The 21,516-nt window shown below is 38.5% G+C and overlaps 1 protein-coding gene and 1 long non-coding RNA gene across 2 annotated transcripts in view; both read left to right on the plus strand.

Moving 5' to 3' along the window:
- ITGB8 (integrin subunit beta 8) overlaps positions 1-21,516 on the plus strand; it is an 84,835-nt gene that overhangs the window by 1,059 nt on the left and 62,260 nt on the right. The gene's annotated exons all lie outside the window — the stretch shown is intronic.
- Positions 18-21,339, plus strand: LOC105740474. The gene is made up of 2 exons (XR_001116527.2): positions 18-64; positions 20,298-21,339. It is a non-coding gene; the product is annotated as an uncharacterized LOC105740474 (long non-coding RNA).

Here is a 21,516-nt window from a genome sequence, read left to right on the forward strand (position 1 = left end):
TCTTCTCTTCCCCAAAGGTCTTGGGCTGGCACGAAGAGCTGCCCGGCCAGAGCATCCCGGCCAGGTAAGTTGCGGTCATCCGAGAACTTCAAGAGGGCGGGTGCGGGGCAGCGTCCTCCAGCACAGATGGCCTAGAGGCCAGGTGTCAATCATTTCTGCCCTGGAGCGACAGCAAGGACTAATTATCAGAGGAGACACTGTGTGTTACTCCTAGGTGTTGAGGAAGCCCTAATAGAAAGGAATTTTGGAAAAGAGGGTGTCCTGTTTACAGAAGTCATTTAGGGGCCCTGGTCCATTCTTAAGGATCGTCTGTACAGAATGTTCTCCCTATCTTTCTAACATTTGGGTCCACTAACGACTAACTTGCCTTTAACTCGAGGCTGTAGATAAGTTGGTTATAATGGGAGTAGTCTTCAATTTTTGAGTCCAGAAAAGGACAGCATACACGTTTCTACTATCATTAGTGCTCAATCTGAATGAATTACCCACACTGGAGGGATATTAATGCTTTAAGTCACCATCCTTTCAGCTTAAAAAAAAATACTATCTAATTGATCCCTCACTGAGATCAATCTCTGAGACAGAGAAGCAGAAAGAACTCCGGACCAGGATTGACAGCTTTCTGTACAGGCAAACCATTTATGTCAGAGCTACTTTGATGTGGAGAGGTTAACTCTTTATGAAATGCATTGTCCTCATCTGTAAAATGAGGTTTATTAATAATACCTGCCTTCTCTAAATCACAAAGGAAAGTTCAAGTCAAATAGCATATGAGAAGGTGTTTTAGGACTTTTGATTTATGAAACAAAATCAAATGTAAGGTGGTATACTGGATTGGATTGTTGGAAAATTATACAACTAAGTAATAGGATGAATCATGAGTTTAGGATGAGTTCTTAATGGTTTTCAATATAGGCCCAACATTTATTTTTGCTAATGCAGTGACTATTGTCATACTTTCTTTTTTTTTTTTTTAATTTCCCTTTTTCTCTGTTTGGTCACCAAGTCCTTAAATTATATTAAAGCCTTTCTCTTACCTCTTGGGCTCAAGGAGAGTTTAATTAATAGTTGTAATTGTTTTGTAGGTTAAAATTTACTCCCATACTTTAAAGTGCCAAGTTTTTGCCTGAAGTTAATTAAAACAGTCAAATCATAACCTTATAAGTAGGTTTTATATATAGAGAGATATATGGAAACATCCAGCTATCTTTAGTAAATTGTTGTATATACAGTTTTCTAATATTTGTTTCAGGGAGATTTGCTCAGTTATCTGAAATGGAGAAATTAGAGTAAATCTCTTTATCTTGTGGTTATTTTTTGGCTTGTTTGTTGATTTCAAAATAGTGAAAAGGCAAAGGAAAAAGTAACATTCATTATCAGTTATCTCTTAAATGGAAGAAATATGCATTTGTTGCAGCAAATTTTCCGCTAAGCATAATTTCATCCTGTTTCAATAAGTAATAAAGTGCTTTTCTAGATTTAGTAAACACACATACACACTAGTAAAATGACCAAAATTTGTGTTAACACAGTATATTTTGTTCCCAACGTATAGGCAAAGGAAAAAGTCCTACTTGCCTCTAAAATTTACCATTTAAAGTACATTTTAAATGTACTTTAAATAGTAAAGTACATTTTACTAAAAAAAAGTACTTTTTAAAAAACATTAACTGTGCTTATAAACATTAGTCAGGCTCTTGTGAAAAAGCATTGCATTTCTACCCAGTATCTAAAACTGATTTGAAGGAAATATTATGAATGGGCCTACTTGCACCTGCAGACCTGAAAAGGGAATACTTATCTGAAATCAGAACAAGGCATCCTTTTCCCAGTGTCTGTCAATATACAAAGGTTTCTGATGTATACTGATTTGCATGGCAGTTAAAAACATGCAAAAAATGTAAATTATAGCCAGTATAACTCAAGAAAATTAGAGATCAGCATAAACTGCTGTACTTTTGTGATATAGCTACAAGTCTCAAATTATATGTCTTTACAGTGCAAATTAGATGCTTAAAGCAGAATAGAAATTTAGGTATCAGTTACAAAGGAAATCTTGTTCCCTTGCTCAGTAGTTTACACCAGGAAAATGTTGAGGGCAATAAAGCCATACAAAAGAGACCAGAAGCTGCATAAGACCAGCATAACTTTGGGTTTAATTTTTAAAGCAGAATTTATAGGTCTCAAACACATAGGGGACTTTTAATAACAAATATATAGTGAGCCGTGGGGGATGTTATTAATCAAATCCAAAGATTTCTGATGTAGAAAAAATTATTGCAGTTTGTTTTTTAACTGTCTCTGGTGAAAATTACCCACAGCTAGAGAAATAACAGCACTGTAAAATGGTTAATAAATAACCAGAAAACATAAAGTATATCTAGCGGTTAATATTTGAAGAGTTAATATAGCAACAATTGTTTCCACATTTACTTATTTTAAAAGACTAAGAACTTTCATTACCTACATTTTTATATAGCAATATAAGTGTAACAAAATTCAGATATCACACTTTCTTTTAAAAAAGCGGTAACTATTATTGCAATCAAATTTCACCTTCTGTGTATTGCAATGAAATTTCACCTTCTGTTTATTCAACTGTCAATTATTTATTCTTTTCAACAACAATCAACTAGATTAACATTATTGTGTGACCGTATCATTACTTCCCCTCAAAACGTTGCATAGCATAAGTGTTCCCAGAATTCTTTATGCTTACCTAAAGTGACCGGATATTTAAAAGAACCAAGGTATCATTAACAAAAAATTCAGCCTTCTAAATTATTTGCATCATACGCACCCAAATTAATTCTATCTTGAAGCAATGGAGACACTTTCTGACCAATTAAAAATCATACATGTTTGCCCTCTAAACTGACAGCAAAGTAGCTGATATGGTTTGGAAAATTCCTGTGCCCCAAAATAACTTCTTCTCTTGTTACCAAATTATCTGAAATCTCACTATTTAATGGATTCTTTTTGGTTAAACAGGGTATTAACCCTATGATTTTTTAAAGTTTTTTATATGGTGTAATGGAAATTTTCAAATGCATACAGAATTAGAGAGAATGGTATAAGGGACCACTATATACTCATCACCCAGCTTCATTAACCATCAACTCAAAGCCAACTTCTTTCATCTCTGCTCCTACTGGTACCCAATTCATCCCCTTCTCCCAACTAAATATTTTGAAAGAAATTTTTCATATCATTTTATTTTAAAGTATTTCAGTAAATAAAAATACTACTGGAGGAGGAACACACTGTAACTAATCTTAAAGCATGAATTTTTTTCAAAACTGAAACTTAGGGCAACAAGAATGTTCACAATTTTTAAAGGAAGCAATTGCAAAAGAGAAGGACACAAGGAATGGGAAAGACACAGTTTCAACCACTTTTCAATAGTTCTATTATAGTTCCATTAAAAATATTTTTATTTTAAAAGTATGGATATGTAATAGCTTTTTGATATGCATGTATATGAAGAGGGAAAAACAACATGAGTAAATCTGCTTCCCCAGACAAATGTCAATTGTTTTATTCCAATGGAATCACAGCAGGTATACCTTGTAAAGTTTCAGTTTTAAGGATCTGCCCACCCTTGCATGATTAGTTTTTCTCCTATCTACTGTATCATTTAAAGCAATATCCATATATGTGGCAAAACCTTTTTATCTCCTATTTTTTTCTCTCCTTTTGCTATAAGTCTTTGAAAGAGTTGTCCATAACTCTTGTCTCCGATTCTTCTCCTCACCTTCTCTTTGAATCCATTGTGAGCAGGCTTTCTTTATCATCTCTGCAGTCCACTCTCTTAAGTTCAGGCTAACCTCCACATTGCCAAATCTGATGGCTAATTCTTAATCTCCATCCTGCTTGATGTATCATCTGTTGGTGACTTGACACTGTTGACCTTGCCCTCCTTGGAAACAGTTTTCTTGGCTTCTTGGACCCACACTCTCTTGGTTTAAGGTCCTTCTCCATCGCTGATGTTGATTCTTCCTCATTTCTTAACCTCCAAATGTAGGAGTGGCTCAGGACCCACTCCTAAGAACTTCTCTGATCCAGTCTTGTTTTTTTTTTTTTTTTCAGACGGAGTCTTGCTCTGTTGCCCAGGCTGGAGTGCAGTGGTGTGATCTCGGCCCACTGCAAGCTCCGCCTCCTGGGTTCACACCATTCTCCTGCCTCAGCCTCCCGAGTAGCTGGGAATACAGGCGCCCGCCACCACACCTGGCTAATTTTTTGTATTTTTAGCAGAGACGGCATTTCACGGTGTTAGCCAGGATGGTCATGATCTCCTGACCTCGTGATCCGCCCGCCTTGGCCTCCCAAAGTGCTGGGATTACAGGCGTAAGCCACCGCGCCCGGCCCAGTCTTGTGTCTTAAATACCATTTCCACACTGACACCTCCAGAATAATTTATCTCTAATCCTGACCTGTTATCTAATCTCCAGAAGGTGCAGCAAATTGTGTGAACCATGTCTCCACTACACGCCTAAAGGCAAAAACCCTAACGCATTCAAAACCAAACTCCATCTTCTTGTCCAGTCTTCATAATAACACTGTGAGAGAGGTCCCTGTTTTTCAAACAAATAAACAGGAGCAGAGAAGATAAGTAACTTGCCCAATGTCACCTATCTAGTAAGTAGGAGAGATGGGATTTGAACATCGTAGAGAAAGCTTGAATTATGCTTCGTAATATGAGCTTCCTAAGCAGTCTTCATCACTTCAAACCTTTGTCCACATGTTCCTTTCTGCTCAGAACTTTTCCCTAGCTCCCCGTTGCCTTCAGGCTCCTCATACAACTTCCTCCCAGCCTTGCTATGGACACACCCACCTGTGACCTCCTTGAGGGAAGAAGCTGCCTGTATTTTTGTGTGTCCAGTGCTTGGTACACAGTAGGTCTTCACAAAGTATCTGGAGTAAATGACCCCATGGATAACTTGAGGATAATAGTGAGCAATCTAAAATTGGGCAGCTAAGCAAATTCTCCCTAATCAGTTCTAAGCCTCACTAGAATTGGAACTTAGAGAAATAAAGTTTTCTTTTAAAAGTGGGTTACACCATAAAGGACACTTGTTTCTGTTTTCCCAGCCCATACCAGAAAGCAGTCTCTTGACCTTCTGGGCAAATCATTAGCAAAGATTAAAAGCTGAGACTTAGTACTCTTTAATCTTATTTTTCAAAGTCTGTCTTGTTTTCAAACTTTCTGTGACAATGATTTCTATTGTTGATAATAAAATATAAAAAGTAATCCTAATTCTTTACCCTTGGTATCAACTTTAAAATTGATTTTGATTTAGATTACAAAAACTGGAATTTGTAGTCATTTTCAACTAAATACTTAAAAAATTAATAAAAAATCCAAGCTATTCTAACTCCTTTAATGACTATTCATTCAGACTTTCTTAAAGCACATACAGCTTTATGACAGGCACTATACTGAGTTCTGGAGTTAAAAAATAACAATAGTTAAGTTTTGTGTATTATTTACTGTAGGCCAGGCACCCTCCTGGACACATTATTTGAAAATATAATATATCCTGTAATGCTTACAACCCTGTTAGTTATATACTGTTATTCCCATTGTATAGGTAAGCAAACTAATTAAAGAGGCATTGAATAACTTCTTCAAGATCTCTTAACTAATAAATAATGGTCCCAGAATTCCCATCTGTGTGGTTTGAGTCAGCATTCTGAATCGTAATTATAGACATATAGATTGCTTTTCAAAGGTGAGAGGAGTCCCTACCTTGAACTTTGGAAGATTCAGCTCTAGCTGTCCTCAGGCCATGACCTCAACCATGGGCAGGGAGTCCATGGGGCTTGCTCAGGTAAAGTCTGTCACCCCCTCTAGATCATCTCCAGAATTCTTAGCCTAAACAGCCTCAGGCTACTTTTATGGCCTGCCTTCTGGGGGTAAACTGAGTCACCCCTGTGCCAAATCCTAGGTGAAGATGGCCAAGGACACTGATGCAGGAGAAGTAAACAGAGCTTGGACATGCAAGCTGAAGTGTCCGTAGAGGTAAACAACAGGCTACCTGTGCTGCAGAGTAAATCTAGAGGTGGGAGAGAAGAGGGGAAGATAATGGCTGGAGAGGCAACACTTCACACACTGCCCATTTCCTAACTAGAAATCTGGAGGTGAATATTCCAAATTCAGACCTAGCCTTCCAGGTCATTATGCATATATATTTATCAAGGAAGGAAGATAGAACTTATTTTACCTGTGGGTTTCTTTGCCTGGTTTGTGGCTGTTAAATATTTAGTCTGTTATGCTCACTGCTATTTGTGTTCTTGCTGTTGGCCCTGAAAAAGTTAGGGGCAGACTTGTCTACTAGTTTAAATATTACTAGGGGCCGGATGCAGTGGCTCACACCTGTAATCCCACCACTTTGGGAGGCTGAGGTGGGAGGATCGCTTGATGTCAGGAGTTCGAGACCAGCCTGGCCAACATGGTGAAACCCCGTCTTTACTAAAAACACAAAAATTAGTGGGGCATGGCAGCGCGCACCTGTAGTCCCAGCTACTTGACAGGCTGAGGCACAAGAATTGCTAGATCTCAGGAGCTTGCAGTGAGCCAAGATCATGCCACGGCACTCCAGCCTGGGCAACAGAGCAAGATTGCATCTCAAAAATAGATAAATAAATAATAAACAAATAAATATTATTGAGCGGGGGAGACAAAGAAAGCACCAGAGACCATTGCATAAGGTAGTCTGGTAGTCTTGACTACCTCATGTCAAAGTGTTTTTATATTTTAATAACTAAATCCCTTTTGGTAATCTTTGAGATGTGTACAGATTATACAAAATTTTACTCTCTTGCAAATCATGTTATAATGAGAGTCAAATGTATGCGTAGTCTTAATTTAGTTTTACTTATTTCCCTCTATTATTTTTAAAAATATCTTATAAGGCTGGGCACAGTGGCTCACAACTGTAATCCCAGCACTTTTGGAGGCAGAGGTGGGTGGATCACGAGGTCAGGAGTTCGAGACCAGCCTGGTCAACAAGGTGAAACCCTGTCTCTACTAAAAATACAAAAATTAGCTGGATGTGGTTGCGCACACCTATAGTCCCAGCTACTCAGGAGGCTGGGGCAAGAGAATCATGTGAACCCATGAGACGGAAGTTGCAGTGAGCCGAGATTGCGCCATTGCACTCCAGCCTGGAGACAGAGCAAGACTCCATCTCCAAAAAAAAAAAAAAAAAAAAAAAAAAACTTAGGAAAGAACATTTTACTGACATGAATGACCTAATTTGGTCAAATTATTCAGTTGGCATATATTTGATATTTAATATCTGTAAGTGAATGACTATATAGAAAAAGCAGTGCCATACTATATTCATGAAGTAAAAGGACTATTTTTCGACTTACACTCAATCTTAATGTGACCTTATTTCCTCTTTCACGGTAAGTAAATTATTTGATTTACACACCAACAAAGTGTATTGAAAGTCAGAATGATTTCCATTGGGATTTTATAATTTAATTAAAACAGACCCACCTTTTAACAAAAGTGCTAAGATCAATTCTTGCTCAGAAACTACTAATATTAAACAGATATATTTAAATTATCTTCCTGCAGTTATTGAAAAAAGTCTTTAACTGATAGTTTAGGAAGCAAAAATAAGATTATTAACTTAAAATTGCATTGTTAAAGTGTTCTTATCAGATATATACTTTTAAGATGATTTTTAAAGATGCTTCTATTTTGAGTGTTATTATCCAAAGTACTAAAAGTTCATTTTAGGCCAGGGTGGTGGCTCACACCTGTAATCTCAGCACTTTGGGAGGCCAAGGTGGGTGGATCACCTGAGGTCAGGAGTTCGAGACCAGCCTGGCCAATATGGTGAAACCCCGTCTCTACTAAAAATACAAAAATTAGCTGGGCATGGTAGCAGACACCTGTAATCCCAGCTACTCAGGTGGCTGAGGCAGGAGAATCGCCTGAACCCAGGAGGCGGAGGTTGCAGAGAGCCGAGATTGTGCCACTGTACACCACTCTAGGAGAGAAAAAGCGAGACTTGGTCTAAAATAAAATAAAATATAAAAGTTCATTTTATAAAATAGCATATAGGGTCTTATAAAGTGGCCTTTCATGCTGACCTCATCAACGAGCCAACCATCACTGCTATAATGGTTTTAGACGCGCGCTATCTCTGCCAGGTGTTTTATCGTTGTTTTGCTTTGTTGTAATCAACAAATACTGTTAACATTTGTTAAGGACAGAGTCTGTTGCTATTCCAGATAAATATTGGTATAGTTTGTTTATTCTAGAGGATTGCCAAGAAATTCACAGTCTCGTGATAGTACAGGGTAAGAAAGCAGAGTAGCTGTCAGGGGCTAGTTCAAGTCAAAGCCCATGGAAGAGACCGAGTTTGGAAGTGGAGAGAAGGGCTGGTGATGAAGACAGGAGGATGAAAAACTAGAAATATTCCAGCTCTGAAGAACTGTACCAAATATGTCATATTAGGTATGTGAGATGTGCGGTGGATTTGGGCCAGGAATGTTTTGGTGTTTTCCATGGTTTTGGACTCAACTTCCTTTTAGGATAAAATGGGTTGATATTTCAAGATCTGCCCATAGTAAATGAAGCCACAGTTAAAAATACTGCTGTTTCATGTGTACATGTGGCACCAGGGTTCTTTCCTTGGAATTGAACCACAAACAGCTTCCCAGCTAAAGGCATTTTTTTCCTGATTTTAGTAAGGACCATATATTTAGGATAATTTCTTAGCAACTGTTACAGGTACTAGATAGGGAAGGGGGCTGGGTGAAAAGCTTCATCCTTATGGAATGAGGGATTACCACGATACTGTAAAGAATCATTAGAATATTATGAGGTCAAACAAATAAAATAATTAAAAGGAAAATTCAAAATTATATTAAGGAGTACCAAATAGAGAATGTCTTTTCTAATTGCCTGCTGGAGAGGTACAAAGCGGCCAGGCTGGGTAGGCTTAGTCATGCAAGGTATTCATTGACTGCAGTAGAACAAAGGATGCAAAGAAGTTTTGGGGTGGCCAGGACTTGCTGCAGAACTGGCTGTTCTAGTTGGAAACAAAGACGCTATTGTAGCAGAACTGCATTGTTGGCAGCAAAATGACTGGCTGGTCTCTTTCTTAGTACAAATCATACCTCCCAAGGTATTGCTCCATTGTCTTTTTGTGCATTTGGTTTGGATTTTTATGGGGAATTGAAGATAAGTGGATCATAAAGTGCAAAATAAAATGCTCTAGAAATGACAGATGGGGCCCAATTTCCAAGAAAATTCATCTAGACAGTGGCAACACTGAGAAAAGAAAAGAGACATTCAAGAAGGGAGTTACAGTTTCAGGCATCCTCAGTTTTGGTTAAAAAGGTCCCTTTTGATGAGCGTGTCAGTCACTACCAGCTAGAACAAGGGCCCTAAAGTGAGGGTCAATGTATATAATCAGAGAGCCTGACCTCAGGTTGATACTGAAAATATGAGAACTAAATGGCATTACTACCAGTCTTGAGTTTAGAAGATATAGCATGTTTGATGCCTTGTAAAGAAGGTATCCAAGGCCACATGATACTTTGTAACATCTGATGGGACTGTGGTCACATGGGAGAAGGGAAGGGGGCTCTTGAGCACGTGCCTGTGGCCCACTGAAGACAGCATAGCCAGCTGGAGATTGGGCCCGCCCACCCTTTTAGGGCTGTCTGGGGCTGACAGTTGGCTACTTGGGGGTCAGCATAGCATTGATGCCAGAACTCACTTGCCTGAGGTTGGATTATCTGGTTATAGACTTGTCTGGGCAGAGATTGACTTTTGGGCATTATGAAAAGTCAGATATCAGGGCTTTTTGGACAAATTCTGCCTCTTAGGGATATGTTTGAGCTAAAAAAAAAAAGATGTGTTACTTCTGACTGCTTTCTACTGGTGGGGTAGAAATGTTGGGTCAGCTAGAACGATCACTGGATGTTACACTCCTCCTTCTCACAGGGCAAACTTCTCAGATACTGCCCAGGTGGTATGTGATATTTTCTCCTATACTGCGTAATTATCAATTCCTTTGGGATTAATCTTAATGAAAAAAAGCCCACATGCAGAACCAGAGTATTCCTGGCCCTTTGAACAAACTAGATGCTTCTAGCATGATATGAAAGAACATCAAGCTCCAGACGACACCAGAATTGGCCTCCAAGTTGTATAATATAAAGCTGCCCTAGTGACAGAGGACCCACTAACTGGTCAGTCCACTTGAAGATCTTTGTTAGGGCTCTGTATTGACAATCTAGGAACTAAATACCCTGAAAGTCCCAAGAAATATTGAATTATCTCAACGTTTTGGAGCTTACCTCTCCAGCCTAAGTGGCACTCTTACACATGAATTTCCTAAGGAGTAATTTGGATTCCCAAAAACATTATCCTTAAAAGTGCAAACTCACCTTTCTAGGCCTCTGAGGATGCTATACAGTAAGTGGCCCAGGATGGTCTAAATGATTTGGTTTCACAAGACCATGTTGTTGGATGTTGCCTAGATATACAGTAAACTCTTCCATCCAAAAGATCTCAAGAGGTGCCACATTAACACTGGGAGACTGGCTGGAAATTACAGAATCTGAGAGGGTTTTACCAGTAACTTCTATACCCATGGCACATTTGGCAAAAGATTTTTCATTCATTTTTTTTTTTTTTTTTTTTTTTTTTTTTTTTTTTTTTCAGAATTATTGGTGTGCAAAAGTGAAAAGTGGTGGGAATCCGGGCACTTTAGGTTGTTCAGGAGCCAAGGAATCAATGGCCACAGATATTCACACTGCATGTGAGAGCACAGAAACCTAGAAACACAAAGTTTGGAGTTTGGTTGTCATTTGTTCGGAAATACTGCAGAGCCTTCCAGGCCAGAAGAAACAGATTAACTTAGCTGTCTCTGCATAATCAATGGATATGCAGTGTGGGTCTGACAAGGTGAAGAGATGTCCTATTGCCTCAGTCATGGTGAGGGTGTAACTCCTGTATTTCCTATTCAAATATAAATTGGTTGTATATTTTGAAAGGCAGTTTGCGGGTCTTCAGTAGACACGGCAGAGTTGAACCTGAAAGGGGTTAAATGTTAGAAGACAAAAGAGATCTGAGGTCCAAGGGAAAGCTAAGTAGGAAACAGAGGGGTTCAGACGTCAAAGTTTAGAAATGGGATGTTGGATATTGGCAGATAATTTCATGTCTCTGAACAGGTTTGCTGCCGTTTGGCCAGTTTTTATTGATCCAGCTGCCTGGGCTGACTCCCAGTAGTAACCTAACAATACTGTGTGGTTTTTAACAGATAATGTATATTTGGGAGCCAGACAGAATAAAGATGCAATCGTGTAATAAAATGGCACAGGAAATTCCTTAAGGAAGTTTTCTCTGGCCCTCCCACTCCCCCTTGAGGTGACATCGTCCTGTTATCTGCTGCCTGCTGCACCCTGCCTGTTCCATTTCATACCACTCTTGTTAAGTCCTGTCTTATGTCAGGTTTTGCTGTTATTCTACAACAGGAATATAAGCAGGTGCTCTATCCCTAAAACACGATGCCATGACTTAATTGCAAGTATTAAATAATTACAAAAAAAAATTCAGGGATGGAGAAGCCATCAAAATTATTACAATCTCAAAATTCCTTAAGAAGTGGAGTTTTCTGCTTTCCACTCCCAGATGATAATGTCCTTTCTCTTTTGACTAAATATTGACCCATTCTCTTCCTCTAATCAAGTAGCTTTTGATAATACTAACAGAGGTACCTATGAGCAGGTAAAAAATAGTTATAGGAAAATGCTGGTCACCTGGAGTGCCTATGAAAGGTGATATTTTAATTAATTAAATTCTATGGCCATTTATATTCTGACTCTTGCTTTTGAACATCTTTTTAATATGTGTGTGTACACTTTCCTTTCTTGGTGAGTACATCATTTAAATTTTCTTTGGTATTTGAAAAAAGCCTTGCAGTTATCCTTTGATCACATTTGCAAATTTTCACCATTACCATGTAATCAATAAATGAATTCATTGCTTGAGCACCTGCTCAGTGCATTTCACATTGGACTAGTTGCTATGGGGACAGAGAGGAAGTAAGGTATCAAGGAGATGGGGTGGCTGAGCCTGAGGAACTGTGTGGGCATACAATACGAGATAGTGCTGTGGGGCAGAGGTGGGTGGTTTGGGCCATTAGTGCTATAGAGCTTTAGGCTTCTGATTCAGACAGGAAATAGGTCAAATGTGTTCTGATGCAAGACAGAACATTGCAGTCTTTTCTAAAGATTAATACTTATAGTTTTTCTCATTTTTTAGGAGGGAATTAAAATTTAGAGCCCTGATTAATTAAGGTTCCAGCTACTTAGATTTTACAATACATATGGTCCACCTTTTCTAGGCATAGTATATTTTGCGAGATGGTCTTAAAATGCATCAGCATAAAGCAGAATCCAGGCTGTGTCTCCAATAGTACATATAATTATTTGCATTGTTCTTAGCTATTAGAAGAAACTTTTACATGTGTGTGTAAAGACAGGAAGAACAGAATTGTCAGTATTAATTTATTAAATGAGTAGAGTGAGGACATCACAATGGCGAAATTCAGGGACAACCTGTAGGAAACAGTAGTGTTTTGTGTGTGTGCAGGGAGCAGTGCAGAATGGCCAGAGGAGCAAGTGCAGTAGCAGGACAAAGCTTCCCCAGGGAGACGCACCCTGAGCTGAGTTCCAGAGTTGACCAAGAGAAGGGACAGCATTGGGAGAAAGTTACCCGAATGTCACAGAAGTAAAAGGAAAGAGAGAGAGCACATAGGATGTTTTGGGCAATGTAGGGGAGACACCCATTCATCCTCTCCTTCATTGAATACATACTGAGCTCTTACACTGTGCCTGCTATTGCTCTAAGCCTCGGGGATATGGCAGGGAACCAAACAAAAAGATCTGCTCTCATGGAGCTTTCATTCCAATGGAGAGAGACAGACATTTGACAAATTAAATAAATAGAATGTATAGCACACCAGGCAGCACTAAGTATCTAGCACCTTCTGTAGAGAGAAAGAAACCCAGATGGGTAGTCAAGAATACTGGAGAAGGAGGTATGATCTTAAGTAGGATAATTAGGAAGGTCTCACTGAGAAGGTGCTATCTGAGCCAATTCCCAGGGCCTCAGGGAGAGAAATATGAACAATATATCATCTGCCTCAATAATATATCACTTTCTAGGAGGATATTGACATTATAATCCAATAAATTCTATAATTTTAACTAAAATCTAAGATGTGCTAATTATTTAATAAATATTTTTCAACAAGTGTGTGGCAAGTACCATTCAAAGTATGAAAACATTAGGAAACTAAAGGACAAAAGTTCTTGTTCTCATAAGTCTTATATTTTGGGGGAGGACAGACAAAATTAAAAAAAACGTGGTTATACATAATTATCTAGTATGTTCAAAGGTGGTAAGTGCTATGCGGAAAAGTGGAGCAGGGTTGGGGGAAGACAGAGTTGCCATTTCAATTAGATTAGATGGGGTAGGCCTCATGAAAAAAGACCAGTGTTTGAGCCAAGCCCTCAAGATGGTAAGACAGTTAGCCTTGTGGGTAGAGAGATGACAGGCTATGAAGCAATGTGAGAAATTTTTAATGCGTGGGAGGATTGAAGGACTGGGAGTGGCAGATTGTTGGTACCTGGAGCCCAGGCAGAGTGAATCCGCTTGTAAGACAAGAGGTGGTGGTCAGACAGGGTGATATGTGAAACTGGAATTGTAGAGAAGTTGCAGTTACCGGTAATTACAAGGTCTAAAGTTCTTAACATGGAAGCAAAGTAGCTAAATCAGGGTGGAGGACAAAATAATTGGAGGAGAAGAAAATAAGGAGCTGATGCATCTTGTATCGCAAAGATGATGTGTGTATATACAAAAATTGTCAGGAATTGACATAGGAATATTGTTGGAGAAAATTATAGCAAGCAAGGAGGAAACATTTTCTGAACATGAGAAAGCATTTCCCTGTGGTTGGTAAATGTCAGTGAATGCCTGCAACAATTCAGGATAGTGGGTGATATAATGTAAGTTACAAGTGCCAAAGCTGGGGGTGGGATGATTAGGGGATGAGAGAGGGAGAAGTGCCTGTGAGTAGCAGTGAGGACTCAGGAAGACACTTATACATCTCCAAGCTCAAGGCTATTAGGATTCTGGGAGAAACATCAGCCATTACTCATGAGGTCAGGGGAAGACAAGTTCTCAGGGGAGAGCCAGATTTCTGTTCAAGCAAGACGGTAAAGGGAACATTCAGATAAGGGACTGGGATATGGGCAGTCCTTCTGGAAATGGACTATGAATTTCAGAAGGCACAGGGGATGGGTTTCTGGAGTTGTAAAGGAGTAGGAGATAAGGAGAAAAGAGGGCTGTGCAGAGCCTTCTAGGGATTAGAATGTGTTGGGGGAATAAGGGTGAATCTGGGAGTCCTGGGCTTCTTGTAGAAACTGGTGCAATAAACAGGGATAAGTGAGATTAGTCTTTGGGATGTCAAGGTAGATAGTGGTGATAATACTGTCAGTGGTTGAGGAGCAAGGGGAGGTTCTGAGACTTGCTCTTGATTCTTAGGGAAGGAAGAGACAAGGTCTGAGGAAGCCTGACTTAGTTCTGATGTGAGGCGTTCACTCCACCCCATCTCCTGGCAAAAGCAACGTGGACTTTCTTTGGGTGTCTTAAGACACTCTTGACTCCAGATGATTAAAGTGATTGCCTGAGAAGTATACAACACCTGAGGATTATACCTGAAGGGGGCTCCGCAGGCAGAGAGGAGGCATGTACATTGACCATGACATAGGACATTAGGAGAAAAGCAAAAGAGAGCACCTTGGAGTTAATGGCAGATAGATTTGTTAGAACTTTATGCTATGGTCTAAATGTTTTTGCTTCTCCAAAATTCATGTGTTGAAACCTAATCATCAATGTAATGGCATTAAAGGTGGGGCCTTTGGGAAATGACTAGGTCGTGAAGATAGGACCCTAGTGAATTGTATTAGTGCACTTATGAAAAAGGCCTGTGGGAACTTGTCTGTCCCTTCTACCATATGAAGACACAGCAAGAAGGTGCCACCTATGAGGAAGGCTCCCTTGCCATACCACCACATCTGTTGTTGCCTTTGTCTTGGACTTGCCAGATTCCAAAACTGTGAGAAATAAATTCTGTTATTTGTAAATTACCAAGTCTAAGGTATTTTGTTATAGCAGCCTGAATGGACTGAGATACTTTACTACTCAGGTGGTGGAAATAATTCCAGGCGTTTTGTTTTGTTTTGATTTGATTGTTTAGTAGGGTAATAATGTGATCACTGTATCAGCAAAAGAAACTGGCAACAATGTATGTGGTGATTTTTAGTGCTAAATGGTGTTTGTAAGAGATTCTGAGAACATTGTTACATTCATTAAAGCAAATGATCAATAAGGAGGGCCTCAACTAGGATGGATCCATGGGAATGGAAAGAGGGAGTGAGAAATACTAAAGACACTAAAGTAAAAGCAAAAAGTCTTGGTGACTGACAGGTTGTTGAGGCTGTGATAGAGAGAGGAGTCAAGGTTGACCACAAAGATTTAAACCAGAATAGATGGGAAAATAATGTAATTAATGGAATAGATCATTCAAGTCAGGAAGAGGAACATGCTTGAGACTCGAAGATTTTGAAGCTGTGGCAGGAATCTGAGTGGGTTGCCAAGCAGATTGTTGAAAGTTCAAGACAGAAGCTTGGGTGAGAGTTTGGAACTGAAGGTACCAATTTGGTGGTCACGTTCAAGGAAGTGAGGCTTGGAATCTTGTTAGTTCATAGACTCATCAAGCTGTAGAGTTAAGAGAGCAATGTGAAAATAGCCAAAGACACAACAAGGGGAGTTGCTTGAGAATGAGAGAAGTGATAGAGTGCCCACTCACTGTTGAAAGACAGGACATTTAAACATTGCTAAGTGCTAGTTGCTAAATGTAATTAAGAATTATTATTTGCCTTTGAGTGAGCAATTAACTAGAAAGCTAGAGGAAACGATCTTGGTAATAAGGAGAGATATTTTTCTAATAAAAGAACAAAGACAATTTTGACTTGAAAAGAAGGAATATATTTAGATTTTCTTGATAATATAAAGGTAAAGTTAGGGTCATATCTTAAATGAGAGGACTTGGTATGAGAAAGGATTTGATGAGAAAGAATTAGAACAGTGAAAGTGAAAACATATGACAGAAAGTCAACAAGAAATTAATGAAAGCAGGGTCTAGGAACTAGATGAGGTGAGAAAGAAATTTGGAGGGAACCCAATTCTTAATAGGCTTCTGGCAGTGCCCATAAGGCAGCCTCAGATAATCAGATGTTGCTTAGGATGCATCACCCCATTTGTGCCTGACCTCCTGTTTACTTTCAACTCCATGTTTTAGAGTTCTTGAATCAGTAGGCTGCCTTCTGTCTCATCCTCTAACTCCTCTTGAATTTGTTATTTATTCTGCTTCTCTTTGGTTTTTCGTATCTAAGAACTGTTTTATTGTTCTGTTATCCAGTGACTCCTCTATAGCTCATGAGAATTTCCTGCTGCAGCTCCTGGCCCCAGAGATTCCTAATGGCTCTGTCCATGGTGGAGGTAGTGAGGTGTGGGGGGTGACTTGGGTAAGACAGAATAACCTTGAGCAAGGTGATGAATACATTGCAAATTTAGCTGTTTCTGGTGCTGATAACAAAGATGGGGGAGCATATAAATAAAAGCTGTGAAATTTGAAAGAATAGAGATTGATAAGTGTTGCAAGATGGAAGTTGGGGAGAATCTCGTAAGTAGCCAGTGGAAACAAGGAGAATATGTTTGCAAAGCACGTTTGAACATTTCCCCAAGGAATGATGAACTCTGCATAAAACTAACTTTTGATGAAGGAGAAACAGTAGCTCGACCATTTGGGGAAATATGGAGAAGATGGAATAAGAATTTTATAGGGCAATATGGACTATAGTTCATAACACAGTACCAATATAAAATTTTCTGAATTTACCACTTCTAATGTGCTATATTTTTTTCAAATTTCTACCGATGATATTAAACTGAACAAATATTAATTGAAAATTATAAGATATTAAAGTATTATGGAAGATTATCTATCCTATAAGATACAGTTAACACATTTTATAATAATTCAGAGTTCCTTTTTGTCTGAGTCTCCAAATAAAGTGAATTTTAGAAAAGACAAATATTTAGAGTCATATTTGGCATTGAGGATAGAAGAGGATTTACTTTAGAGAACAGGATATAACGTATAATATTGATGTGTAGTTCAAGCTATATTAGTATTACTATTGATCACAATATTAGGTTGGTGCTAAAGTAATTGTGGTTTTTGACATTACTTTCAATGGCCAAAACCGCAATTACTTTAGCACCAACCTAATAGTACTAATTACTAAGATACTTAAACTTACATTGGTATCATTACCTACTCCATTCAATTTCTTAGGCTGCCAAGAGTTGGCAAGAAATTGCAAGCAGAATATAACAAATAAGTTTTGAATTTGAAAAGATTTTTTATTATCTCACAAACAAGTTCAATCCATATGAAAAAGCATTAAAATAAATCAATCTAAATATAAAAAGATATGTAAATCAAATGCCGTATATACCGTATAGGGATAAACAACTTTAATTAACCACTATCTAATCTGTATTAAACAACAACAACAACAAAATAAAAACATAAGATGTCACTGGCTTTTTTTCTAAAAATCATAGTTTAATGTTTTGGTATATACCGGCAGGAAAGAAATATATTCCTTCCTTGTACACTGGTTGTCTTTTATCTAACAAATATTCCATCTAAGTTAATTTACAGTGCTAATTGGAAATAAACTTTATCGATATAATTTACATCAATAAACTGTATTTATTTAAAATGTCGGTGGATGAGTTTTGCCAAATGTATAGACCTCTGAAGCTACGTACCACTACAGTCAACATACAGAACCCTTCCACCCACCAAAGATTTGCTCATGCCTCTTTGCTGACAGTGCCAAAACATAAAACAGGGAATAATCAGTCTGCATTATTGGCAACTGTTTTATTGAATGTATAGCGATTTTGGTGGCCCTTTTTTAAAAAACAAAAACAAAAACAATTCCCTATATTGAAGTTGTTGTTGTTGTTGTTTTAAGATGGAGTTTCACTCTTGTCGCCCAGGCTGGAGTGCAGTGGCATGATCTCGGCTCACTGCAACCTCCACCTCTCAGGTTCAAGCGATTCTCCTGCCTCAGCCTCCTGAGTAGCTGAGATTACAGGTGCCCGCCACCATGTCTGGCTAATTTTTGTATTTTTAGTAGAGAAGAGGTTTTGCCATGTTGGTCAGGCTGGTCTTGAACTCCTGACCTCAGGTGATCTGCCCACCTCGGCCTCCCAAAGTGCTGGGATTACAGGCATGAGCCACCTCGCCCAGCCTTTGGTGACCTTTTAAAATAAATCTTTCCTATTATAAATTGTATGTTAAGACAGTCCCATAAACTCACAGAACTGTACATGCTATAAAGCAAATGTTCTCCACCAATCATGTCATTGTAAGTTGCACTCTACTTTTCAAACTGTTTTCAGCTCAATGGACGAACATAGCACACAATGAGGGGAACATATTTCCTACATCATCAACGAGGAAGCAAAGCCTCAGCAGTTAGTTTATGAAGCTGAGGCCAGCGAATAGGCAGGGTTAGGACAAGTACAAGTTGCCTTCTCCCCTGTTCCAGATTTGGCTTTCAAGACAGAGCTAGAAATTCACAAATGGAAACAGCGACTCCGAACACCACTTCCTATGCTACTGCCTAATTAGCATGCAGCTCAGAGCTGTCCCCTGGCAAGAGCCTGGAGACACATGGTTGTAAAAGGACAGCTCTCCCCTCTGCTGAACAAGTGCCAGCCAGTCTGCTTAATGCACTCAGTGAGATTTTCAGGCTAGGGCTTTCACGCTAAAACTCAGTTTCCCTGTGCACAGAAAGAAAATGAATTTTGAAAAGGGTACCAAAGTATTTAGGAAAGTATCTGACTCCAGGGATGGAAAATAATCTTACTAGGGAGAATCTAACATTCTTATCTTTAGAGCAGGAAAATAGGATTACCTTAGCACTGATGATAAGAAAAGTAATGACATACTACTTGTATTAAAGAATTATCTGGAGGTACCAGGGATTATTGCTGAGTCATCACTTAAGAACTAATAATAGTACTAATTAGCCAGGGGTTTTCAGTCATACCTTGGAATAATTTTCTTTTTTATGTTATTCTCTATTCCACCTAAGACAGTGTTTACAAGAAAAGGTTCTGTCATTAGAACTGGGTTCAAACTTGGTCTCTGTATTTACCACCTCTGTGACCTTAGGTGAGACTTAGCCTCTCTAAGCTGTAGTTTTCCATCTGTAAAATGGGCATAGCAGAACTTTCCTCATGGGAGCTTTATGAAGCTTCAGGTAGATCATTTATATAAAATGCTTGGCATAGGGCCAACACAGTGTAATCGTGTAATAGATACTTGATTTTTTAAATTTTCTCTAATTTTATTGTACTGTATGTATAGATTTAATTTTCAAGTGCAGAGTCAAAAGATATTAAATACATTTTTGAATTTTGAAATGTGATTACAGGAAAACCAAATCCTAAGTGACGTAAAATTCATATTGGGTTTTAATTTACCGGTATTTGTTCTTTACTTAGCACTAAATTTCTTACAATATAGAGTGTTGCTTCGCTACTGTAATCAAGTTCACACCTGCAACGTGACTTTAAGTTTAAAAGATACAATGTAGAAAATGCATTCCTACTATCCTAGGGCATTTTTTTTAACCTCCTTAACCATGGCATTTGAAGTTTGGACATGAATAACAGTGCTTTTTTTTTAAGTTGGAGAAAGGAAACTCATACCTGCCAAGAGTTGGAAATGAAAATAGGAAGAGCCCCTGGAACTCTAGTGTGTTAGACTGAAAACATTATTTAGAGGAACAGAGTGGGAAACCGGTGAATATTTTGGCTTTTATAGAAAGGGAGTGTGCCTCATAAACAGGACAGTTGGAATGTATGGAAAATTTCCAGTGAAAACAAGACACAAAGCACATGACTACTACTGCTTTTCCAAGTTAGACAAATGCAGCTTTAACCAGAATTTGCCATTGAGGGGCCTTGGGGGCTCTCCTTGAATCTTGATACTTTGATCCCTTTTTCAAGTTCCAAGTCTAATGTAGGAAAAGCTGTACAGATAGATGATATGGTTTTGACCCCCATCTTTCTTCCTGTTTCCGCCATTCTTGAAAATTCCCAGCAGATGAGTGTCAGAAGACAAACTGAAGTATTCAGCTAAATGAGCAACTGCAAAACTGAATTTATTCCTCTTCAAGAACTACTCTTCTTGTATGTTGAGTGACCATTTGGCTGCCAAGAGAAACTACTTTGCCTAGGAAACAATATAGACTGAAAAATCAGTTTCAAACACAAATGACAAATATTCCTTATGTTTGGTCATCTTCTTTCCACATCAAATATGCGTGTAAAGATGTGCATAAGATATAATCTGAAGATAATCCAACAGCTATTAACTGGATTTCTGCATTTCGTCTATCCTTCAAAACCAGCCTCAAGTCTACCTTTATGTTGAGAGAGTGTATCTTTAACTCATGGTATTCTCTTTGTCCTTTCACATTTCCTGTAAACTCATCATGAATTACCTTGTTTATTGTTTTGATTTCTCATTCAACAACACCGGAATACTCTGTATTTAGGGTAACCTTAGACTTCAGCTTTCCTGAGGAGTTTCAGTTTACACGTCTTGCACCGGTACAATTAACAGTGCCCCTTTCAAGTTAAAAAGTGTCTCAGTGTAGTTCATAAATTATATAGTCACCCAATGTGTGCAGCAATCAGAGCTTTTTCAATGCAAAGTTGATTATGATGGGCATAAATGAATCATAATAAAAAGTTCTAATATGATCCCATCTGACTGGGCTTCTTGTGATGGCCCCTTTCAACACCATGGGTGTCATTAGTGGCTTCACAGTGGTTCTTCTTGTAAATTCCCTCATGACCTAGAGTTTTGATTTATGCCATCCTAGCCCACTTTAAGCTCTGACTCATGCTGGGATTGCCCTAAACAGGGCAGGGCAGACTAATGGAATGCATTGCATTGCCCTAACATTTCTTAACCTGCCCAAGGTTATACATGTTGTTTGTTTTTCTTTTGCTCTCCAAAAATCTTTATGCTAGCATAAAGCCCTGTTGTAATCACATAAATTACTCACTATGTAACAGGAGAAGTTGAAATTTGTCCCTGAAACATAAAGATTATATATAATAAAAGCCTCAAAAACCTACCTATTGAGAACCAAAGATATTAGTGCTGTTTCCTAACTGGCGTTACAAGAAAATTCTGCTCCGTCAGGATATACTCACCCTTCAAGGGACAAGGAACATGTGATGGATTTAAATTTGGTTTAGATCTGTGCAATAAGGAAAAGTAAGTGAATTTGGTGATCTTGTACCTGAGGATG

This window comes from Nomascus leucogenys, chromosome 11, assembly GCF_006542625.1.
Source record: "Nomascus leucogenys isolate Asia chromosome 11, Asia_NLE_v1, whole genome shotgun sequence".
Classification (NCBI taxonomy): domain Eukaryota; kingdom Metazoa; phylum Chordata; class Mammalia; order Primates; family Hylobatidae; genus Nomascus; species Nomascus leucogenys.